The sequence below is a fragment of the Rhinolophus hipposideros genome, assembly GCF_964194185.1.
Source record: "Rhinolophus hipposideros genome assembly, chromosome: 22".
NCBI classification, from domain to species: Eukaryota; Metazoa; Chordata; class Mammalia; order Chiroptera; family Rhinolophidae; genus Rhinolophus; species Rhinolophus hipposideros.
The window spans coordinates 15,456,761-15,475,739 of record NC_138068.1 but is presented as its reverse complement, the minus strand read 5'-3'; the positions used below and the strand labels follow the sequence as shown (position 1 = coordinate 15,475,739).

Genomic DNA, 18,979 nt, shown 5'->3' with positions numbered 1-18,979 from the left:
GTTGGAAATTTTTCATAATAAAATGTGGGGGAAGAATTTCCTACAGAAAAAAATGGAAGGCACTCAGTCCATGGTGGTTCTCTTCCCACAGCCGCTTTCAGTTGTTATTCATCCCCTTGTTCATTTACCCGCACACACGAGGCACATACTGTACTACTGACTAGTACAGGTGGCTTAACCTCAAGCCCTCTGAATCTCAGTTTCCTCAGCTACAGAACAGCAACTCATATGCCTCCTGGCATATTTGGGAGGATCAGCCCAGTTCCTGCCAGCACACAGCTGGTATTCAACAAATACCAGTATAGCATGCAGAAAGAGCATGGGCATTACAGCGTAGTAGTCCAGTATCAAGTACTGGTTAGAAGCCCTGACCCCTGAATGACTGCCTGGGTTCAAATCTCAGCTCCACCATTTTGCAGCTTCGGACAAAATTCTTACCCTTTCTGTTTCTTCATCTGTAAAAATATGGGGGAGGATAAATCTCTCTCTCTCTCATGAGGTTACTATGATCATTAAACATGATAATAAATAGAAAATGCTTAGACAATGGCTGAAACAGTATAAACACTCGATCAATGTCAGCAAATTTACTATGCTGAACACTCAGAGGGTGTGAAGATGAACGCCTAAGTCCCTGACACCTCAAGGAGGTGATAATCCAGGAGAGGAGAAAGCCACGTCAACAGAAACATCACAAAGTGGTGTGTGACACGTGCCATAGGAAACATGCTACGATGAGCTTGGGGTACGGAAAAGCAGACTGATAATAATGACTGAGGAAGACCAAAGAAGGTTTCAAGAGGGTGGCATTTGATGATACGGGACCTGAAAGCAGAGAAGGGGAAGAAAAACTTTGGCAATGTTAGAGTACATGGTATCGCCAGCCTACCAGAGCTAATCAAAGGCAAGTAGGGGCAGGATAGATTTGTGGTGGAAAGGGATCATGGTCAGATGGTGGAAAGCTCTACTGATGAATGCAGATTTTGTTCTGCAAAAGTATTCTGAAAAAAAACGGTCATCCATTTCTCATACTCCACTGAGTTAGCAGAGCTGAGTCTTCCAAATTAATTGTCAACTAAGAACTTATCCTTGATTTTCCTATCTCATTTATCCACTGCACTCATTGTAGAGAATAACTAAAAATGCATCACCATAACCATTTTACCAACTCAAGGCATGAGGACATATCTCTACTGAACAAGAAGGCCCAGAGCCTGTGGAGTGCGGGCCAGGGAAGAGCTTCGTAACAGTGTCGTGGATTCGAGTTAGCACCACTGTAGTTGGTTCACTGCCTTGAGGTTCAACTTGGAATCTGACCCAAGGGATTAACTTCAGGAAGGAAGAGACGTCCACACAGCAGCCGTGAAGAGCTGGCTCCCTCTGGATGCTGCCAGCTGGCCACGCTGCACCTCTCAGAGCTCGCTATGCCTTGGTAAACACATTTCTGATTGCTGTAGGCACTGAGCAAACCCACTAAGCCTTGCCAAAGTGTCTTTTGTAAGTTCAGAAATATGATGTTTTTTAGTTTACTGAGATTATTCTTAATTGGTGGGGCAGAACTGGTTTAATACCCACCAAACTCAATGGAGGAGGAGACACACTAGATTTTTACAACCATTTCAGAGAAGGTATAGTTTTCCAGGAGCCTCGCTGTTCCTGTCATCCAGCCAGAGCTGTCCTTTCCTAACAGGGTATTTGCATTTGGGAAACAAAATCCCTGATTAGGTTGTTGCCTCAGGAACAACTTCTGAGAAGGTTTGCAGTCTGCTCGTGCAGCAAGCCCAGCTTTGCAGCAAACCAGGCCAGGGCAGCCGCTCCCGCCCTATGGGCAGAGCAAGACGTCCCGCCCTCCAAATCCTCCTGGACTCTATGCAGACTCCCACTGCTGTCACTGTGCAGCATTTTTCAACTGAACACGTTAGAAAACCCTAGCTTTTAAGATCTTTCTGTGTTCAGGGCTGTAACGTGGCTGGTCCCTAAGGACCAGAAGGGCCCTTCATCTACATATACCTCCCGAAGAGCACTTGGGTCTGCACACCTCTGCATGGACATGCACCAGTTTTCAGGCCATTCTGGTCTCAGCAGCAAACACTTCAGAGAACTCTGGGTATGAAGTGCTAGCTTTAGACACATGACCCTGCAGAAGTCTGATTTGGAATTTTTTTTAAACCTAAGTGCAGTATCTTGCTAATTCTGCCCACTTGGCCTCACAAAATTTTCAGAAAAATCTCCCACCAACACAGCTACTATACCCTTCAGAAAGGTCTAGGAAATTCAACATATCAGGAAATGAGCAATACTGTAGAAGGCTCTCATTAACATTTACCCACTCAGAGAAGGAGACTGAGCACTACGCTTTCTTTCCTATTCTTACACCAGTTTCTACCCAGGACCAAAGAGTTTCTCTAACCCTTGATGGCTTTTTACTTAACAGAAAAATGAGATAGAGACAAAACAGAAAACATTTGTACGGAATCTTGTCAAAGCTTTATTTTTTAACAAGTTTTTAATTTTGAGCTAATTTTAGAACTTGCAAAACAGTTGAAAAAGAGTACAGAGAGGGTGGCCAGATGCCTCAGTTGGTTAGAGGATGAGCTCTCAACAACAAGGTTGCAGGTTCAATTCCCACATGGGATGGTGGGTTGTGCCCCCTGCAACTAAGATTGAAAATGCTGACTGGACTTGGAGCTGAGCTGTGCCCTTCACTACTAGATTAAAGGACAATTTGACTTGTAGCTGATGGGTCCTAGAAAAACTGTTCCCCAATATTCCCCAATAAAAAAAAATTAAAAAAGAAAAGTACAGACAGTGTCCGTTACCCCTGACCCAGCTCGCCTAGTGCTACCACCTTCCATATGAGTAGCTACGGTATGCGGGACAGGACCAGATCTTATCATTGGCACAGAACTGTTCACTACAACAAAGGCCTTACTCAGATTTCACCAGTTTTTCTCCTGATGTCCCTTTGCTGTTCCAGGAGCCTGTCCAGGATCCCCACTATACTGAGTTGCTGTTTCTTAGTTATCTTGTAGTCTGTGACAGTTTCTCAGTCTGTCCTCGCCATTCATGTCCTTGATACCCTTTAAGAGTATTAATCAGTTATTTTATTGAATGTCCCTTGATTTGGGTCTGTCTGATGTTTTCTCATGATTTTACACTGAAGTTATGTATTTGGGGCAAAAATACCCTGGAAATGATGTTGTGTTCTGAGCGCGTCCTATCATGGGGTTCATGACGGTACGATGTCTTCTTACTGGTGATGTCGACCATGACCGCTCGGTTAACGTGGTTTCTCCACTGCAAAGTTACTACCTTTTCTTTCCTTTTATAGTTAATAAACATGTTGAAGGAATTTATTTGAAACCATGCAAATTCTGTCAAAGGGTTCTTAAAAAATGACTGGCTCCTTCATGTACAAGCCTCCTCACTTTCCTTAAAAACTCCAAAAGGTTGGGTTGATATGATTTCCCCTTACTATTTGCTGTCTTGCGAGCACTTTGTGACCGCAGAGAGCTCTCTCTCCCCCCATCAAATGAGGAGATACAACAAGAACAAGGCTGTTTCAACCCAGAAGAGAGCCCTCACCAGAACCTAAGCATGCTGGCACCCTAATTTCAACTTCTAGCCACTAGAACTGTGAGAAAGAAATTTCTGTTCTTTATAAGCCTCCCAGTCTATGGTAGTTTGTCTTGGTAGCTTGAACTAAAACAGCACTATAGTTTGATGTATATGTATTCCAGCAAACCTCTTCTCCTTTTAATATCACTGGAGTCAGATACCATGGGCTTAATTAAATTCCAAGCCCACCATGGACTTCAGGCAAGTTACTTAATTTTGAGTGCTGATTCACCAGCAGCTGTTATTTGCACATGGGATGAGCAAAATTAAATAGTTTTGTGGAAGAACTATTCAGTAAGGGAGAAATTTAAAATTTTATGGCCTGTATTTAAGAGAAAAGCACTTGCCATGGGGAAGGTGAGGTCACACAGTGGACATCTGCAAGTCCACATGCCACATCTGGACTGAAATTAAAATTGTTCGTTGCTGAACTGCTTAAAAACCTGAGGGAATGTTACCTGGTTTCCAGGATTTGCCTATTTCTAGTTTACCAAGTAAAGCTCCCATAATCTGTAAATGTATCACTTATTTGTGTGGTCCAAATGACAATCAGGAAAAGGTCACCTCTCCTACTGTTTTTCCCCCAGAACAACAAGAACAGCTAACGAGGATGGAACACGGGCATTGGACACTGCTCAGTCTAAGCTCTTCACGGGCAGTAGTTCATTTAACCCTCATCACAACCCTTGCTAATAGGCATTAGTCTTGCCTCCCGTTTACAGATGAAGAGACTGAAGCACAAAGCAGCTAAATAACTTGCCCAAGGTCACTCAGCTAGTGGCTAGTACAACCAGGATTTAAACCCAGGCAGTCTAGTTCCAGAGTGCACGCTCTTAGCACTCTGGACTCTCCTATTGTCAAAGAATGCAAGAACAAGTTATCATCTGGAGGAGAAACAGTTTCTGAATTAAGAGTTCTGGAGGAAGCTGCATTGAACAAAAGATTCAAATGACAGAAGAAAACCACTTCCAAAATGGAAAGACCTAAAAGAAGAACCAAAGAGGAGCTCTCAGGGTCTCACATGTATTTAGCAATCAAAGAGGGTCACTAAGACACAGCTTAGAAACATCAGAAAACAATGTGTAGAAGGAAAAGAAAGAGAGAAAAAGAAAAGAACTCCAAGTAAACAAGTTCAACAAGCAGACTATGTGAAAGAGAATCCAGCAGAGTTCCTTTTAATTTCTTTTTCTTTTTAGTAACAGAAGCCCAGAGTCAAGACAAGACTAAGATAATGACCTAAAAGAAAAAAAAGATGATCAGAATACTTCAAGCTGTCATTTTTAAACAAACAAAATGATGCCACCCCCTCCCCCAAGCCCCAGACCAGGTGCCCTAGTCATTCATTCCTCTACCACCACCAAGCTGTCTCCAAAAGCTGCATTTCCTCAGCTTCTCTGACTTCAGTGTGAGCTGACTTTGGTCCTCAGTGGGAACTGAGCATGCTGGGATCCCTGTCAGTTTTCTAGTTGAGAAAAACCAGTGGCTAAGCTGCTCCTTTTCCTACTGGACCTCTGGGTGAACGGCCACTGCTGGCCACTGGCCCTGTAGAAAGTCGTTCTACTTCTCCCCTAGCGCTTCCTCTGGCATGGACACGCATCCAGGCCTGGCCTGCACTCCCACTTACTAGCTTGGTAACAATGCCTTGGGGCCTTAGTTTCCTGGCCCACAAAGTAGGGTAGTAATAATTTCCATACACAGGGCTATTGAGAAGATAAAGTAAGCCATCTGAAAAAGCTCTCGTTACTTCATGCTGGGCACATATTACAGTGCTCAGGACATTTCGATTTCCTATACATAAAAGACTGGTGTTTGCCAAGAAGCCATCCTGAGCCCTTTGATTTTCTGTCTTCATGTTCTGCCTGCGGGAAGGGGATTGCACTTATGGCTTTGACATCCTCTTTTGGGCAAGTGTGTCTCACACCTTTATCTCCAGCCCCTACATCTCACCTGAGTTTCCGACCCATGTTGCCCACGGTTTCTAGATACGTTTTTCTAGATCTCTTGAAGATTTCTTAAATTCAACAAGTCCTAAAATAAACTCTCTTCTGTCTCTCTCCAAATCAGTTTCTGCTAACCAGCCCCCCCCCACACACACAAACTTTACCCCACTCCACAAGCTGGTCAATATTTCCACCATCTATTATCACCTGCCCTAAAACAAACAAAAAACTTTTCTGAGTCATCCTCTAATTCCTAATCTCACCCGAATCAGACACTAGCTGGTATCTTTAGATTCTGCCTCCAAACACCTCATCTTCTCTTCTCCAGCACTATTGCTACCACCTGTTCAAGCGCCCATCGTCTCTCGCCTGGATGACTGCCACAGCTGCCTGACTGACTTCCTCCCTGGAGTTCCCACTTTCTGTGACAGACAGAGTTATCGTCCTAAAAACAGCCTTGAGCCTGGTGCTCACCTGCGTTGAAGCCTAGCGGTGCAGCCCACAGGAGACACACTGAAACTTGCTGGCCAAGCACTCAAGACGCTTCACCATCTGGCCCCAACATTCCTTTGTCCAGTCTCATCTCCAGCCACTTGGGTACCTTTGGCCTTTGATGAACGTAGGCAATGAATTTGGGTACCTTCACACATTCGCCTTTTTGCTTTATCCATTACCTCAAAGCCCTACTGTTACAGTAACACTCAGCTCCCAGGATGCCTTCGCTGATTCAACAAACATCAGTCCCTCCCTGTGTGTCTCCAGCACACCTGACACATCAATCTTTTGCCATTGTTGATATGCATGAAAGATACCTCCTCAGCCAGAAAGGGGATCTTGAAGACAGAATGGCCTTTATCTCTGTATCTCCTGAATCTGGCACAGCGTCTGTCCCCTCAGAGGAAGGCCTGGGTAGCTGTTAACTTAATCAAGAGCAAAATACTTATAAATAACAGGCTGAAGCCAAAAATAATTAGTACACTGCATCAAACAACGGTAAAATGTGAAAGGAAAAAATAATGGGGGTAGCTATGGAATAGGAAGAGGGAATGCCAAAACAGGGAGAAACTGAGTTTCCTTATATGGAAGGAAAGGAAAGTTCCTGTTTTTGCTTTAATGATAGTAAATAAATATAGAAACATATGTTATTTTTAGCAATGGGAGAATTCTAAAGTTTGTTCACCTTTAAAATTTGTTTAAAAGTGAAAAGGAAGGGGAAAACATTCTATAAAACAGAAGGTATAATAGAAAGAGACAAGAATTATAAAAATTAAGAAATAAATTATACATAGAAAACATAACAAATGCAATATCAACCATAAATTAAAGAGGATAAATTTACACATAAGTTATAGAATCTTCAAGATTAGTTGAACAGAAGACAAAATCAACAGTATTTTGCTTGCAAGATATAATGAAGTTAGAAAATGTACCAAAATCACTACACAAGAAATCTACAGACTGAAAAAAAGAATAGAGGACAAGCATTGCTTTAAGTATTGTCAAAAAAAACAAAACCTAAACATGCAGCAAATAATCTTGAGAAACAAACGACAAAAAGGAAGGAAGGAAGGAAGGAAGGAAGGAAGGAAGGAAGGAAGGAAGGAAGGAAGGAAGGAAGGAAGGAAGGAAGAAAGAAAGAAACCTAGAGGAACTTTTTTTAAAAAGAAAGGAATTAGATATTTGAAAACAAAAACCGAAATATTTTGGAAGAACCACAAGAAAAGGAACTGGCAGGAGGTGCTGCCTATGAAAGAGGGACGGATTGCCTGAGGAACAGGAATGGGAAACTAACTTTTCACAACCTCCTTTGGTCCTTTTAAAGTTTTGTATTTCAATTAAAAGTTTTTGTGAAGAGACTAAAAGTGATGGTACTGGTAAATTTAACTACAAAAAAAGGAGGAAATGTAATTGGAAAAATAGGACATTAAAAGAGGCAATAATAAAATAATAAAAATTAAAAAACAGAATTACCATATGACCCAGCAATCCCTCTCCTGGGTATCTACCCGAAAAATCTGAAAACCTTTATCTGTAAAGATATATGTGCTCTGATGTTCACTGCAGCTTTTTTTACGTTGGCCAAGACATGGAAACAACCAAAGTGTCCTTCGATAGATGATTGGATAAAGAAGACTGTGGTACATATACACAATGGAATACTATTCTGCCATAAAAAAGATGAAATAGTGCCATTTGCGACAACATGGATAGATCTTGAGATTATTATGCTAAGCGAAATAAGTCAGATAGAAAAAAGTCGAGAACCGTGATTTCACTGATATGTGGGATATAAAACTGAAAACAACAAAGAACAAGACAAACAAATGAAGAAACAAAAACTCATAGACACAGACAATAGTTTAGTGGTTACCAGCGGGTAAGTGGGGAGGGGGGTAGTAGATGAGGGTAAAAGGGATCAAATATATGGGATCAAATATACAATGTGATATATAGATGTATTACAGAATTGTACACCTGAAACCTATGTAACTTTACTAACAATTGTCACTCCAATAAACTTTAATTAAAAAAAATAAAATAAAAAGAGGCAATAAAATTGTAGGGGAATACTATGTATGTGTTAATAAATTTGGATAAAACTAAATGGATGGATTTTCTATTAAAAATGTAAAATTATAACATTGGCAAAATAAAATACCTAACTAGACCAACATCTTTAAAATAAAATAAAAAAACTATACCCTCACAAAAACAAGTCTCTTACTGTTTATTAGTGAATCCTTTCAAACCTTCCGGAAACACACAATTCACATCATAAAAATCATGCCTAAAATAGGTCAAGATATAGGTTACTAGTTTATTCTACTAACCTGCTCCTAAAACTGGCTAAAGAGGGCCGGCCTGGTGGCTCAGGCGGTTGGAGCTCCGTGTTCCTAATGCTGAAGTTTGCTGATTCGATTCCCACAAGGACCAGTAGGCTCTCAACCACAAGGTTGCTGGTTCAATTCCTCAACTCCTACAAGAGATGGTGAGCTGCACCTGCAACTAAGATTGAACACAGCACCTTGAGCTGCCGCTGAGCTCCCAGATGGCTCAGCTGGTTGGAGCATGTGCTCTCAACCACAAGGTTGCCGGTTTGACTCCTGCAAGGGATGGTGGGCTGTGCCCCATGCAACTAACAATGGCAACTGGACCTGGAGCTGAGCTGCGCCCTCCACAACTAAGACTGAAAGGACAACAACTTGAAGCTGAACAGCATCCTCCACAAGTAAGATTGAAACGACAAAACTCGACTTGAAAAAAGTCCTGGAAGTACACACTGTTCCCCAATAAAATCCTGTTCCCCTTCCCCAATAAAAAATCTTTAAAAAAGTAAATAAATAAAATGCATTATTTATAAAAAAAAGAACTGGCTAAAGAAAATGAAAACAGAAAACTATAGACAAAGCTTACTTAGAATTCATGCTCAAAAATTTAAAAGAAAATAATAGTAAACAGAACCTAGAAATAGGTTGAAATTTTTTGTAGTGTCATGTCAACAGACACCAAAAAATCATTTGTTAAAATTCAGCACCTATTCTTAATTTAAAAATTCTAAAACTAATAATAAAGGTATACTTTCTTACATTATTAAAGTATTTATTTAAAATTAACTTTCAATATGCTTTGACGAATAAGTGAGCCATGCAGTCATTAAAAACCGGCTCAAAACGAAGAAGCATTTTATCACTGTTAGTTAATATAGTATCAGAAGTTCCTTCCAATACAAAGAAACATGAAAACGAATAAGAAATACAAATATGGTAAAGGCAGAGGAAAAATGTTTTTATACATAACACTACTGTATACTTATAAACCCGAAGGAATCACGTAAACGGTTATGATGCGTTTAAAGTGATCAGAGTCATCACCAATACAGAAAAAATCAATAGTATTTCTAGTCCTCAAACTTGACCACACATGAAAATCACCCATGCAGCTTTTTAAAATGCTGATAACTACACCTCACCCCAGAAAAATTGCCTCAGAATCTTCTGGGAGTGGGACCACGTATTAGTATTTTATAAAGCTTTTGAGGTGATTCTAATGTACAGCCAAGTAGAAATACCACCACTACATGTTTAGTCATTTAAATATCGAAATATTGTAATGCAAAAAGTGTAACCATTTGTGATATTCGCAAACGGGAAGAGAAAGATTGCTGTAAGAGAACAGAAGTTCAAAAGAAGAAATCTGAAAGGGAAAATACCGTAGGTAGCTACTGCACAAATGTCTCTAGTCCGCCGCAGTTTAGGCAAAGTAGTGAGCAGTTGCCCAAGTTATTAGAAGGGGACATGACCCATGGCCACAACAAAATAATGCCAGCAAGAGATAATTAGTCTCTGTCCAAGTGCTACTGAAATAGAAAGCATGCACGAGGATTTAATAGAGGCTGAGGTAGTACAGGGATTACCTGCATACTTGTTTGAGGTTATATAATTTCTAGAAATGCAACTGCTGAGTCAAATAGTATGTCCCTTTAAAAGTGAACATTTTTTTAAAGATCCTAAAGGTGAAACAGAAGAAGCATGATGTGTAGATAATAAATAGAACATCATATTTAATAGGTAGGAGTGGAGTGGGCGAAATGAGGTAAGCTAGAGGCAGAAAAGATGGCTCAGTGTTGCCAAGTTTTAGTAGGTACAGAGACTGACATACAGAAAATTCCTGATGATTCCAATTTGGCTTTGCCCTTCCCATTACCTTTGCCCCCACAGCAGAAACCTGAAGAAGGAAGATAGCAGGAACCATGTAATGTAATTGATTTGCTTTATTTAAAAAACTTTAACAACAACCCCAAAACCCCCAAAGTCTAAGCTTGTGAGTGGCTAAGACTAAACTGAGTTCCCAACTCAAATAAATAAGTAAAACTTTACTAGGGCACACCAAGTAAAGACTGTCTATTTATATTGATTAGTTGCCAGTCTGCTTTGTCTTGAGTATTAAATTTAGCATTGAAAAATGTTTCCTATTCCTGAGGGCAGTGTCACATATCTTGTAGAATATAGCTTGGAAAATTGATATTCAAATTAGTGTAAATTGATATTCAAATTAGTGTTCTAATTTTTCAAGTCAGTCATTTAATTAAGCCGAAGTGTAAGTTTTTTACTAAAAGCTGACTTGTAGCAAATGGCACATAACAGACCCAACAGACAATCCTACTTTTATAATACCGAACGGTCAACCTAACATAGAACAGGTTCCTATCAAGGGATCTAAGAAATCTCCTAAGTTGCATATTTAATGCAGATTTTTAGATTAATCCAAAAAGAGAATCATTTAATCAAAGCGCTCAGCAATAAAAACAGAGAGGAGAATAAAGAATGTTTAACAGGAATACAGAAACTAAACATGGCTCTAAAAAGTTAGGCATTTTGAAGATATGGTAATTGTTATGACAAGAAACTTGCTAAAATTCAGAAGCATGCTATTCACCTGGGGAACATACTTCTTCTTTACTTCATTGGTTGCTCCAGTTTCCCTCTTCACTTTATGCAGGCCTGTACGCATCTCTAAAGGTTCACTTGTTGCTTCAGCAGTTGCAATTCAGTCCTATAAAAGAAACCGCATGTCATCACTTACGGAGAAAAGAGCAAAGTATATTCTAGGAAGCTGAGTTATCCAATCTCATCAATCTCCTTTCCTCATTCATTTTCACCAGAACTATACACAAATAGAAAAGAAAGGGGGTGGGGAGAGTAAAAAGAAGTCATTAAAACACAAACTAGCAATTTAAAACTATTAAAAATGCTCGTTGAAACTGAAAAATATAAACGGAAATAAAGCCAACTCAGTTGTCTCTGATAATAGATCACAGCCAGATGATTCATTAAGAGCTTTAACACTCTTTCCACCCGAGAGCTCCCTGTCTCTCCTAGCTAAGTTTGAGATGCCTGAGCAGAAACCATACACTAACCGATGTGTACGTAACACACACCTTCGAGGACGCACACCATTAAGGAGGAGCTATTTTCTGAAGCTCTTCCATTCTAAGCCCTGGGGCTCCTGGCATGGATTCTAGGGGTACCAAAAATGGTCTAGGCTGTGAGTTCTAGGCCAAAGAACCATATGCTATCTTCACCTCTGTCTCTGACCCTTACTCCTATGTCGTGCACTTCTGCCCAGTGCCAATGATGGGCACACAGTAACTCCTGGTGAGTGAATGAGACAGTAATTGTGTTTTCAACAAACCACCAGAGATGCTTCATGAGATCTTAAAATTACTTGTGAAGCAGTTGAAAAACCACTGCTTTCGAATTCTTTACTTCTTTCCCAAAGCATTCTGCTTGGCTGAGACGCCCATTAGCAGTACAATAGCCCTAAAGAGAGTGTACCAGAGGGCTCAGCACCTCAGACAGAACAGTGCATCAGTACACTAGAAAGGCTGGGGAGTACGAGCATCTGTGAATGTGAACAGGGGTGCCCCTCAGAAAAGCACCCCTCACCAAAGCACCTCCGGGTTATCTCTCACCAGCATTCCTATGTCTTTAATATAGACACAGCCAGCTTCGACTCTGTCAGCCACTGTTCTAAGCTTTAACTACATTAATTAACTAATTCAATCTTTATAACAACCCTGTGAGGTAGATTCTATTATTCTAATTGTCCAGGTGAGGAAACCAACGCACAGAAAGGTTAAGTAAATCATGCGAGGAAATGTACGCAGGGGTTCTGGGCAAATGGAATCTTGCAGCAAGCTGAAGTCTCATCCAACTACTACTGCACTTGCTTCTGTCATGGGATAGTAAGTAGCTCAGTGTCTAGTAAAATTAACCCTTGTTGGAAAATTTCCCTAGTTAATACTTTACCGAAAAGCTTGACTTTTAATTCTTCACAACTTAAAAACTGACCTTTTCTTATTTTAAAAAGTTATCCAGTACACATCACAAAAAGGAAATCTTAATTTTACAGAAGTCGGAGGCAATAAGTACTTTAAGCTGATCACCCACTACTTCAGTTTATTATACTTACTCCAGATATTTGGCTATGCTTACCAGATTCCTTCTAGCTTTCAAATCACAAGACCCTCACTCAAGCAAGGCATTTCTTCCCTTACTCTCCAGTTCGGTGGACCAGCACACATTAACAAGGACAAAAGCTGTGGGTTCACTCCACTACAAACCCGTTTGCTTTGTTTGCTTCATGTCTACAAACTCTCAGCCTGGATGGCATATTTTGGATCACAAGAGAAACCAGGTGGGAGTGTGCAAGAAAACTAGCATAGATAACACCTGCTGGAAAAACAAGGCCACATATAACACAGGGGCAGAAACATGAACTTCATTCATAAAGAAAAGCTTCCTGATCATTGGCAAATCACTTCTACCTTTCTGAAGTACTTCTCAGTCTCAGATCTGTAGCCAGAATCGAACCTAAAGTCCCTCCTTCAAAAAACAAAAGAGGTGTAAGATAAAATTAAGAAACTAAGGTTTTCAGTTTTTGCACAAACTTGCTTGACTGATCTAAACCGAATTTTTATTCCTGACAGCAATTCCATTGTCAATAAAAGGCACTTGTAGTGGTTTTCGAAAGTGTCACAAAAATCTCTAACAGTGCAACACAGCAAACTATCAGAAAAACCTTACTGCAATTCCATAGGTATATCCTAGATTCTTTAAAAATTACTATTAATTTTCATGAAACTAAAAGCTGCTCCATCTCCAAATAATATGAAGTTATTTAAAACAGGCTTTTTCAAATTGAAAGAAACCAACCAATATCAGTCTAGATCATATTTTAAAATAACGCATTTAAGGTAGAAGTCTTACCAGCTTCTACACTATCAAGATGAAAAAGCAAAACTATATTCCTTAATTGTTATTTAAGAAAGAAACCCACATGGGATCATCCATCTTCGTTTCCTGCCCATGGGTGCAAAGAACTTTCCCAATGAATTAATGCTACAAAGCACTTGGGTCCAACAGTCACAGGTAACTATGACAACAAAACCACAGTTATTTATGATATCACAAAAACTAGATGATGTAATTTTTTAAAACTGAGGTGGAATTCACATCACACAAAATTAACCATTTTAAAGGATACAATTCAGTGGCATTTAGTATATTCACGATGTTGTGTAACTGTCACCTCTACCTAGTTCCAAACCATTTCAGTCACCCCATACTGAAATCTTGACCTCATTAAAGCAGTCACTGCCATTCCCCTGCTCTAGCCCCTGGCAAGCACTATGTTTTATTGTTTCCATGGATTTACCATTTTGGATATTTCATGTAAATGCAATCATACAATATGTGACCTTTTGTGTCAACCTTCTTTTACTTGGCATGATGTTCTGAAGTTCTCCTACGGTCATTTCTTTTTTCTTTTTTTTTTTTACTTCTTTCCTTTTGATGGATGAAAAATCTTCCATTGTATGGATACATCACATTTTGTCCATCCACTCATCCACTGATGGACATTTGGGTGTTTTCCACCTTTTGGCAACTGTGAATAGTGCTGCGATGAACAGTGGTGTACAAGTGCATGTTTGAATACCTGTCTTCAATTATTTTGGGTATAGACATAGAATTGCTGCAACATATGGTAATTCAATATTCAAGTTTTTGAGGAACTGCCAAACTATTTTCCAGTGACTACGGCATTTTACATTCTCACCAACAAAGCAAGAGGGTTCCAATTTTTCTACATCCTCACCAACACTTTTTATTTTCTGTTTTTTTGAGTGTTTTAAAATTTTAGCCATCCTGTGGGTGTGAGGAGGTATCGCACAGCATTTCTGATTTGCATTTCCTTACGACCAATGATGCTGAGCATATTTTCATGTTTGTTGCCCATTTGTATACGCGTATCTCCTTTAGAGAAATGTCCAATCAAGTCTTTGCCTATATTTTAATTGGGTTGTTTGTCTTCTGTCTTCGAGTTGTAAGAGTTTTTTTTAAAAAGATGTATTATGAATACTGGGCCCTTATCAGATTTGAAAATCACTTTCTCCCATTCTGTAGATTGCCTTTCCACTTTTTTAATAGTGTCCTTTGCTGTACAAAAATTTTAAACTTTGATGAAGTCCAACTGATCTATTTTTATTGCTGTAGCTGCTTGTGCCTTTGAGGTCATTTCTAAGAATCCATTACCAAATCCAAGGTCATGAATATTTAGGCTTATGTTTTCTTCTAAGAGTTTTGGGTTTTACAATTGATCCATTTTGAGTTAATTTTAGTATATGGTATGAGATTGGCATCTAACTTTACCCTTTTGTATGTGGACATCTAGTTGTCCCAGTACCATTTGTTAAAGAAATTGTCCTTTCCGCCATTAAATGGTCTTGGCATCCTTGTCAAAAATCAATTGCTTAGCTGTGTGGGTTTATTTCTAGACTCTCAGTTCCATTCCATTATTAATCCATATATCTATCTTTATGCCAGTACCACACTACTTTGATTATTGTAGCTTTTTAAAATTGGGAAGCATGAGTCCTCCAGCATTATTTTTCAAGACTGTTTTTACTATTCAGAGTTCCTTGCAATTCCATATGGATTTTAGGATCAACTTTTCCATTTCTGCAAAAGAGGCTGCCAGGATTTTGGTAGCGATTACAGTGAATCTGTAGATTGCTTTGGGTAATATTGCCATCTTTATAATATCAAGTCTTCCAAACCATGAACATGGGATAGCTTTCCATTCCATGGTGTAATTTTAAGTTACCTCAAAATGTACTTGATAAAGTTATGCCATAACTTCTTATAGTTGTATGTATCTCTGTGGTAATCTACAAACACCCAGGCGTAATTCACAAATACGAAGTTTACACTTGCCATAGAGTCCAATATTTATATTCCAGAGTGTCAATTATTCCGGGTCTTACTCTTTGATTTTATCTATGGAAAAGGTCAGAACTCAAGGATTTTTATCATCTTCAGTTCCTAGTAAAGGAATTGATACTCATGAGTCTTATATTTTCACTGAAAAGAGTAACTTGTTGAACAGCCTTCATAGAATGGTATCATGAATTCTCTTTCATATAGTTCAAATTCCCCAAAATTGATAGGAAACACTAGCTACTTTCCCAAAGACTGTGCTCAAACACACTTCTTAGTGTTAGCCTGAAGTGTCAACTATAATTGGGAGGGAAGGGAAGAAGACTTTTAAAGTCTTTTTTTCTATACATTTTTTTGCTAGTCTATAAGAGAACAATTGTTTGAAGTTATAAATGTAACTTGGCTGGACACAATCTGTTCTTTGCTCTCACATCAAAATTAGAACTGAAGACAACATAAGTAACCCAGGAAAAATAACTGTGGCTTTTTCTAAGACTAGCAATTTCAAGGAAATTATATATTCCCCCAAACTAAAAGTCATTTTGAGACCAGGAGATTATTAGTCTGAGGGGCAGTGATTGCTTCAGTCCCCATGTTCGGTGGAAACTTTCCAAAGCTCCAGCTCAGACCTCCTCCCAACCTATGTGTCACGTGAGACTCTCGGTGCAAGGTGATCCAGCAACATCAAAAAGCGTTTTAAGAATCAAACTGCTTATAAATAACTTCAATCAGAAAATACTACCTGGTGTTGAAACAAACAACTTTAACAGTCAAAATCCCGGGAAAAAGAAATCCAATTCCATGTATTTTTATCATCTATAATGAAACCAAAGACAATAAAAATATCTTCTGGCAGGTGCTCAAGGTCAGTGCCTTGGCAGGAATGTTCGCTAATGCAAAGTTAGAAGGTCTGTATTTGTTTTGTTTTTTAACCACAAAGTCTGTTGAAGGGGGCAAGGAAAAGAGACAAGGGAAAAAACAGACCTGGGCAAGCAAAGGGGCCAGAAGATAAGCAGGTAAGACCCTGAGGCAGTAAGGTAGCAGCCAACAGCAGTCCGGGGAAGAAACAGTGCAGTGGACTGTGCTGGCTGAGCCCTCCGCCGAGTGTCAGAGTGCCTTTTCGGACAGTCGTCAGTAAAGCTGGTCAGTGTGACATGTGTGGTAGCCGCTGTCGTGGCATGAGTTTTGCCATGAATTCTTCCAGAACTGGAAGGCCCTAATGACATGGCAGCTGGAGAGGGCGCCCTGTTCTGTAACCCTGCCACCGCCTGACGACGGCCCTGTCTTCAGCGTCCGCACTATTTCCCATCGTCTAAGAGTTTTCAGCAAGCTAACTGAACAAATGTACCTCTCCCTCCACACTTCCTCAGCTCTGTTTGCATGCAGTCACCATGAACGCTGTGTCACGATTCAGGGGACAGGTGGGATAAAGGGGCAGTGCCCGAGGAAATGGGATAAAGGCCTTCTTCTCCTTGGCTGGTGGTGGCAAAAGGGAAATGCAGTCTACAAGGAATGAGGTGGCGGTGGGGGGGGGAAGGGTGCTGTGCTCTATTCCATCAGAGAGAGAGAGAGAGAGAGACAGACAGACAGACAGACAGACAGACAGACATCCTTGACTTCTCAAACCCAGAACTCACAATGTCTGCTCTTGGGGAACACACTGAATACCTGAAGGTAGGATAGCCACTTGAGTCTAGGCAGAGTTTTTTTCCAGTTATCAAAGCCTGTGCTCCAAGAGGCTGTGGGTTTTTTATGTAGCCTACATTGGAAGAGGAGCCAGGGGCCGCAGAGCAGAGCAAGTGCTGCAGGCCATCCTGGCAGTCCTTACTCCAGAAGCTCTAGCAGAAGGAGCCCCGATGGGCACTGCAGGGCCAGCCGGGTGAGGAAGCACCCCCACCCCTCCCAGTGTAGGCAGCACCCAGCATGGAGTCTCCTCAAACACCTGCTGGCGTTTGGTTCCAGTGTATTCACATTAGTAGCTCTCTTGTCCTGACTGGGCACCCGTAGCTCTTTCACTGCTTAGTTTTTCTTTCTTTTGTTTCTCTCTGTAAAAAGAGCTTCCTGTTCATTTGTAGGCCTGCCACTCTGCATCCAGGAGCTAAACTCCTGCGGCATCTGCCCTGGACTTGGCGGGGCCCACTTGAGTTTTGTTCTCTGCTCTCTTTGTGGTGGTCTGAGTTATAAGCTCCTGGAAACAGGCCCTTAACTGTTGGCAAATGCCTAATTTAGAAGCACTGCTAGACAGGAAAAGAGGAGCAGGGTGGCATGCACAGCTCCAAACTAACCATCCCTGATTTTCAAATAGTCCAAACCTGGACACATCCTACACGTTTATCAGCATGAGAATGGATAAAGAAATGGTGGTTCATACAATGGAATACTACTGGGCAATTAAAAAGAAAGAATACGTTTCTGATACACACAATATGGATGAATCTCAAAATCACGTTGAGCAAAAGAAGCTGGACATAAAAGAACATATTATATGATTCTGTTTATATGAAGTTCTAGAAAAATCAAAATTAATCTATGGTGGTAAAAATCAGAACAGAGATTACCTTTGGGTGGTAAAGACTGACAGGAAGGGAGCATAAGGGAACTTTTCTGGAGTCAAAACTATTCTATGTATTGATTGGTGTAGTATTTACATGGGTATAAAAATTTGTTAAAACTTACTGAACTGTACATTTAAAATCTGCACGTTTTGCTGCATGTAAATTATATCTCAATTTTTAGAAATAAAGAAGTTCAGAAGTCTTTATAAGAAGAGGCAAAAAGGCAATTATCCATCACGTTGCACCTATGTGCCTAATATTTTGAGAAAGAGGCAAAATATTTGAAGGAATCAAATATACGTCTTTAGACAAAACAAAGATCTCTTTAAAGCACTATAGAAATTTATATTAATGTATTCATTTCATTCTTAAGACTGAATTACATAAAGAATTCCTTAAAATTTCTCTTACTCTAACATCCAAGTTAAATATTTTAAGTATGTTTTAAGAGTAGAAAGTATAGTATAGAGGATGGAAAAGTAATTTGACATTTTTTAATGTATGAAAGAAATTCCCATGATTTTCAGAGCAATATGCATTCATTATAGGAAAACTGAAAACTACAGAAGAGTAGATAAGATTATAAGGGGAGAAAACTCACATAATCCAAATCATAAGCATAAAGAAGAAAATTAAAAGACATCTGAAAAATATCCACCACTAAGAAATAAGCACTGTCAACATTTTGATACACACACATGCCTGTACACACAAGTTTAACAAATTGGGATCACAGTGTATGTATTGTTCTTTTTTTCTCACTTAAATATATGTAACAAACATTTTCCATGTCACTCAGCTTTCTTCACATTTTTAAATAACTAGTGAGGTTAAATACGTTCATGAAATTATTGGCCGTTTTTATTCTCTGTGAGACAGCTTGGCAATTAAAATATATTAATCCCCCCCACCCCGATCATAATATACTTATTGCAGAAATGTGGAAAATACAGAAGAATATAAGACTATAGGGGGAAAACCTCACATAATCCAGTCGATAAAAACAGTCACTACTGTTAATTTTTACTTTTCTTTGCACATACATTTTTCTTATAGAATTGATATTCTGTTTAAATGATTTAGAGTA

At 39.7% G+C, this 18,979-nt stretch overlaps 1 protein-coding gene across 2 annotated transcripts in view; it reads right to left on the bottom strand.

Moving 5' to 3' along the window:
- The window catches only part of ZHX3 (zinc fingers and homeoboxes 3), a 138,006-nt gene that overhangs the window by 56,733 nt on the left and 62,294 nt on the right, over positions 1–18,979 (bottom strand). For both annotated transcript variants that reach the window (XM_081033682.1, XM_081033683.1), the window contains one exon: positions 10,995–11,111. The gene's annotated coding sequence lies outside the window, so the exon portion shown is untranslated. The remainder of the gene's footprint in view (positions 1–10,994; positions 11,112–18,979) is intronic.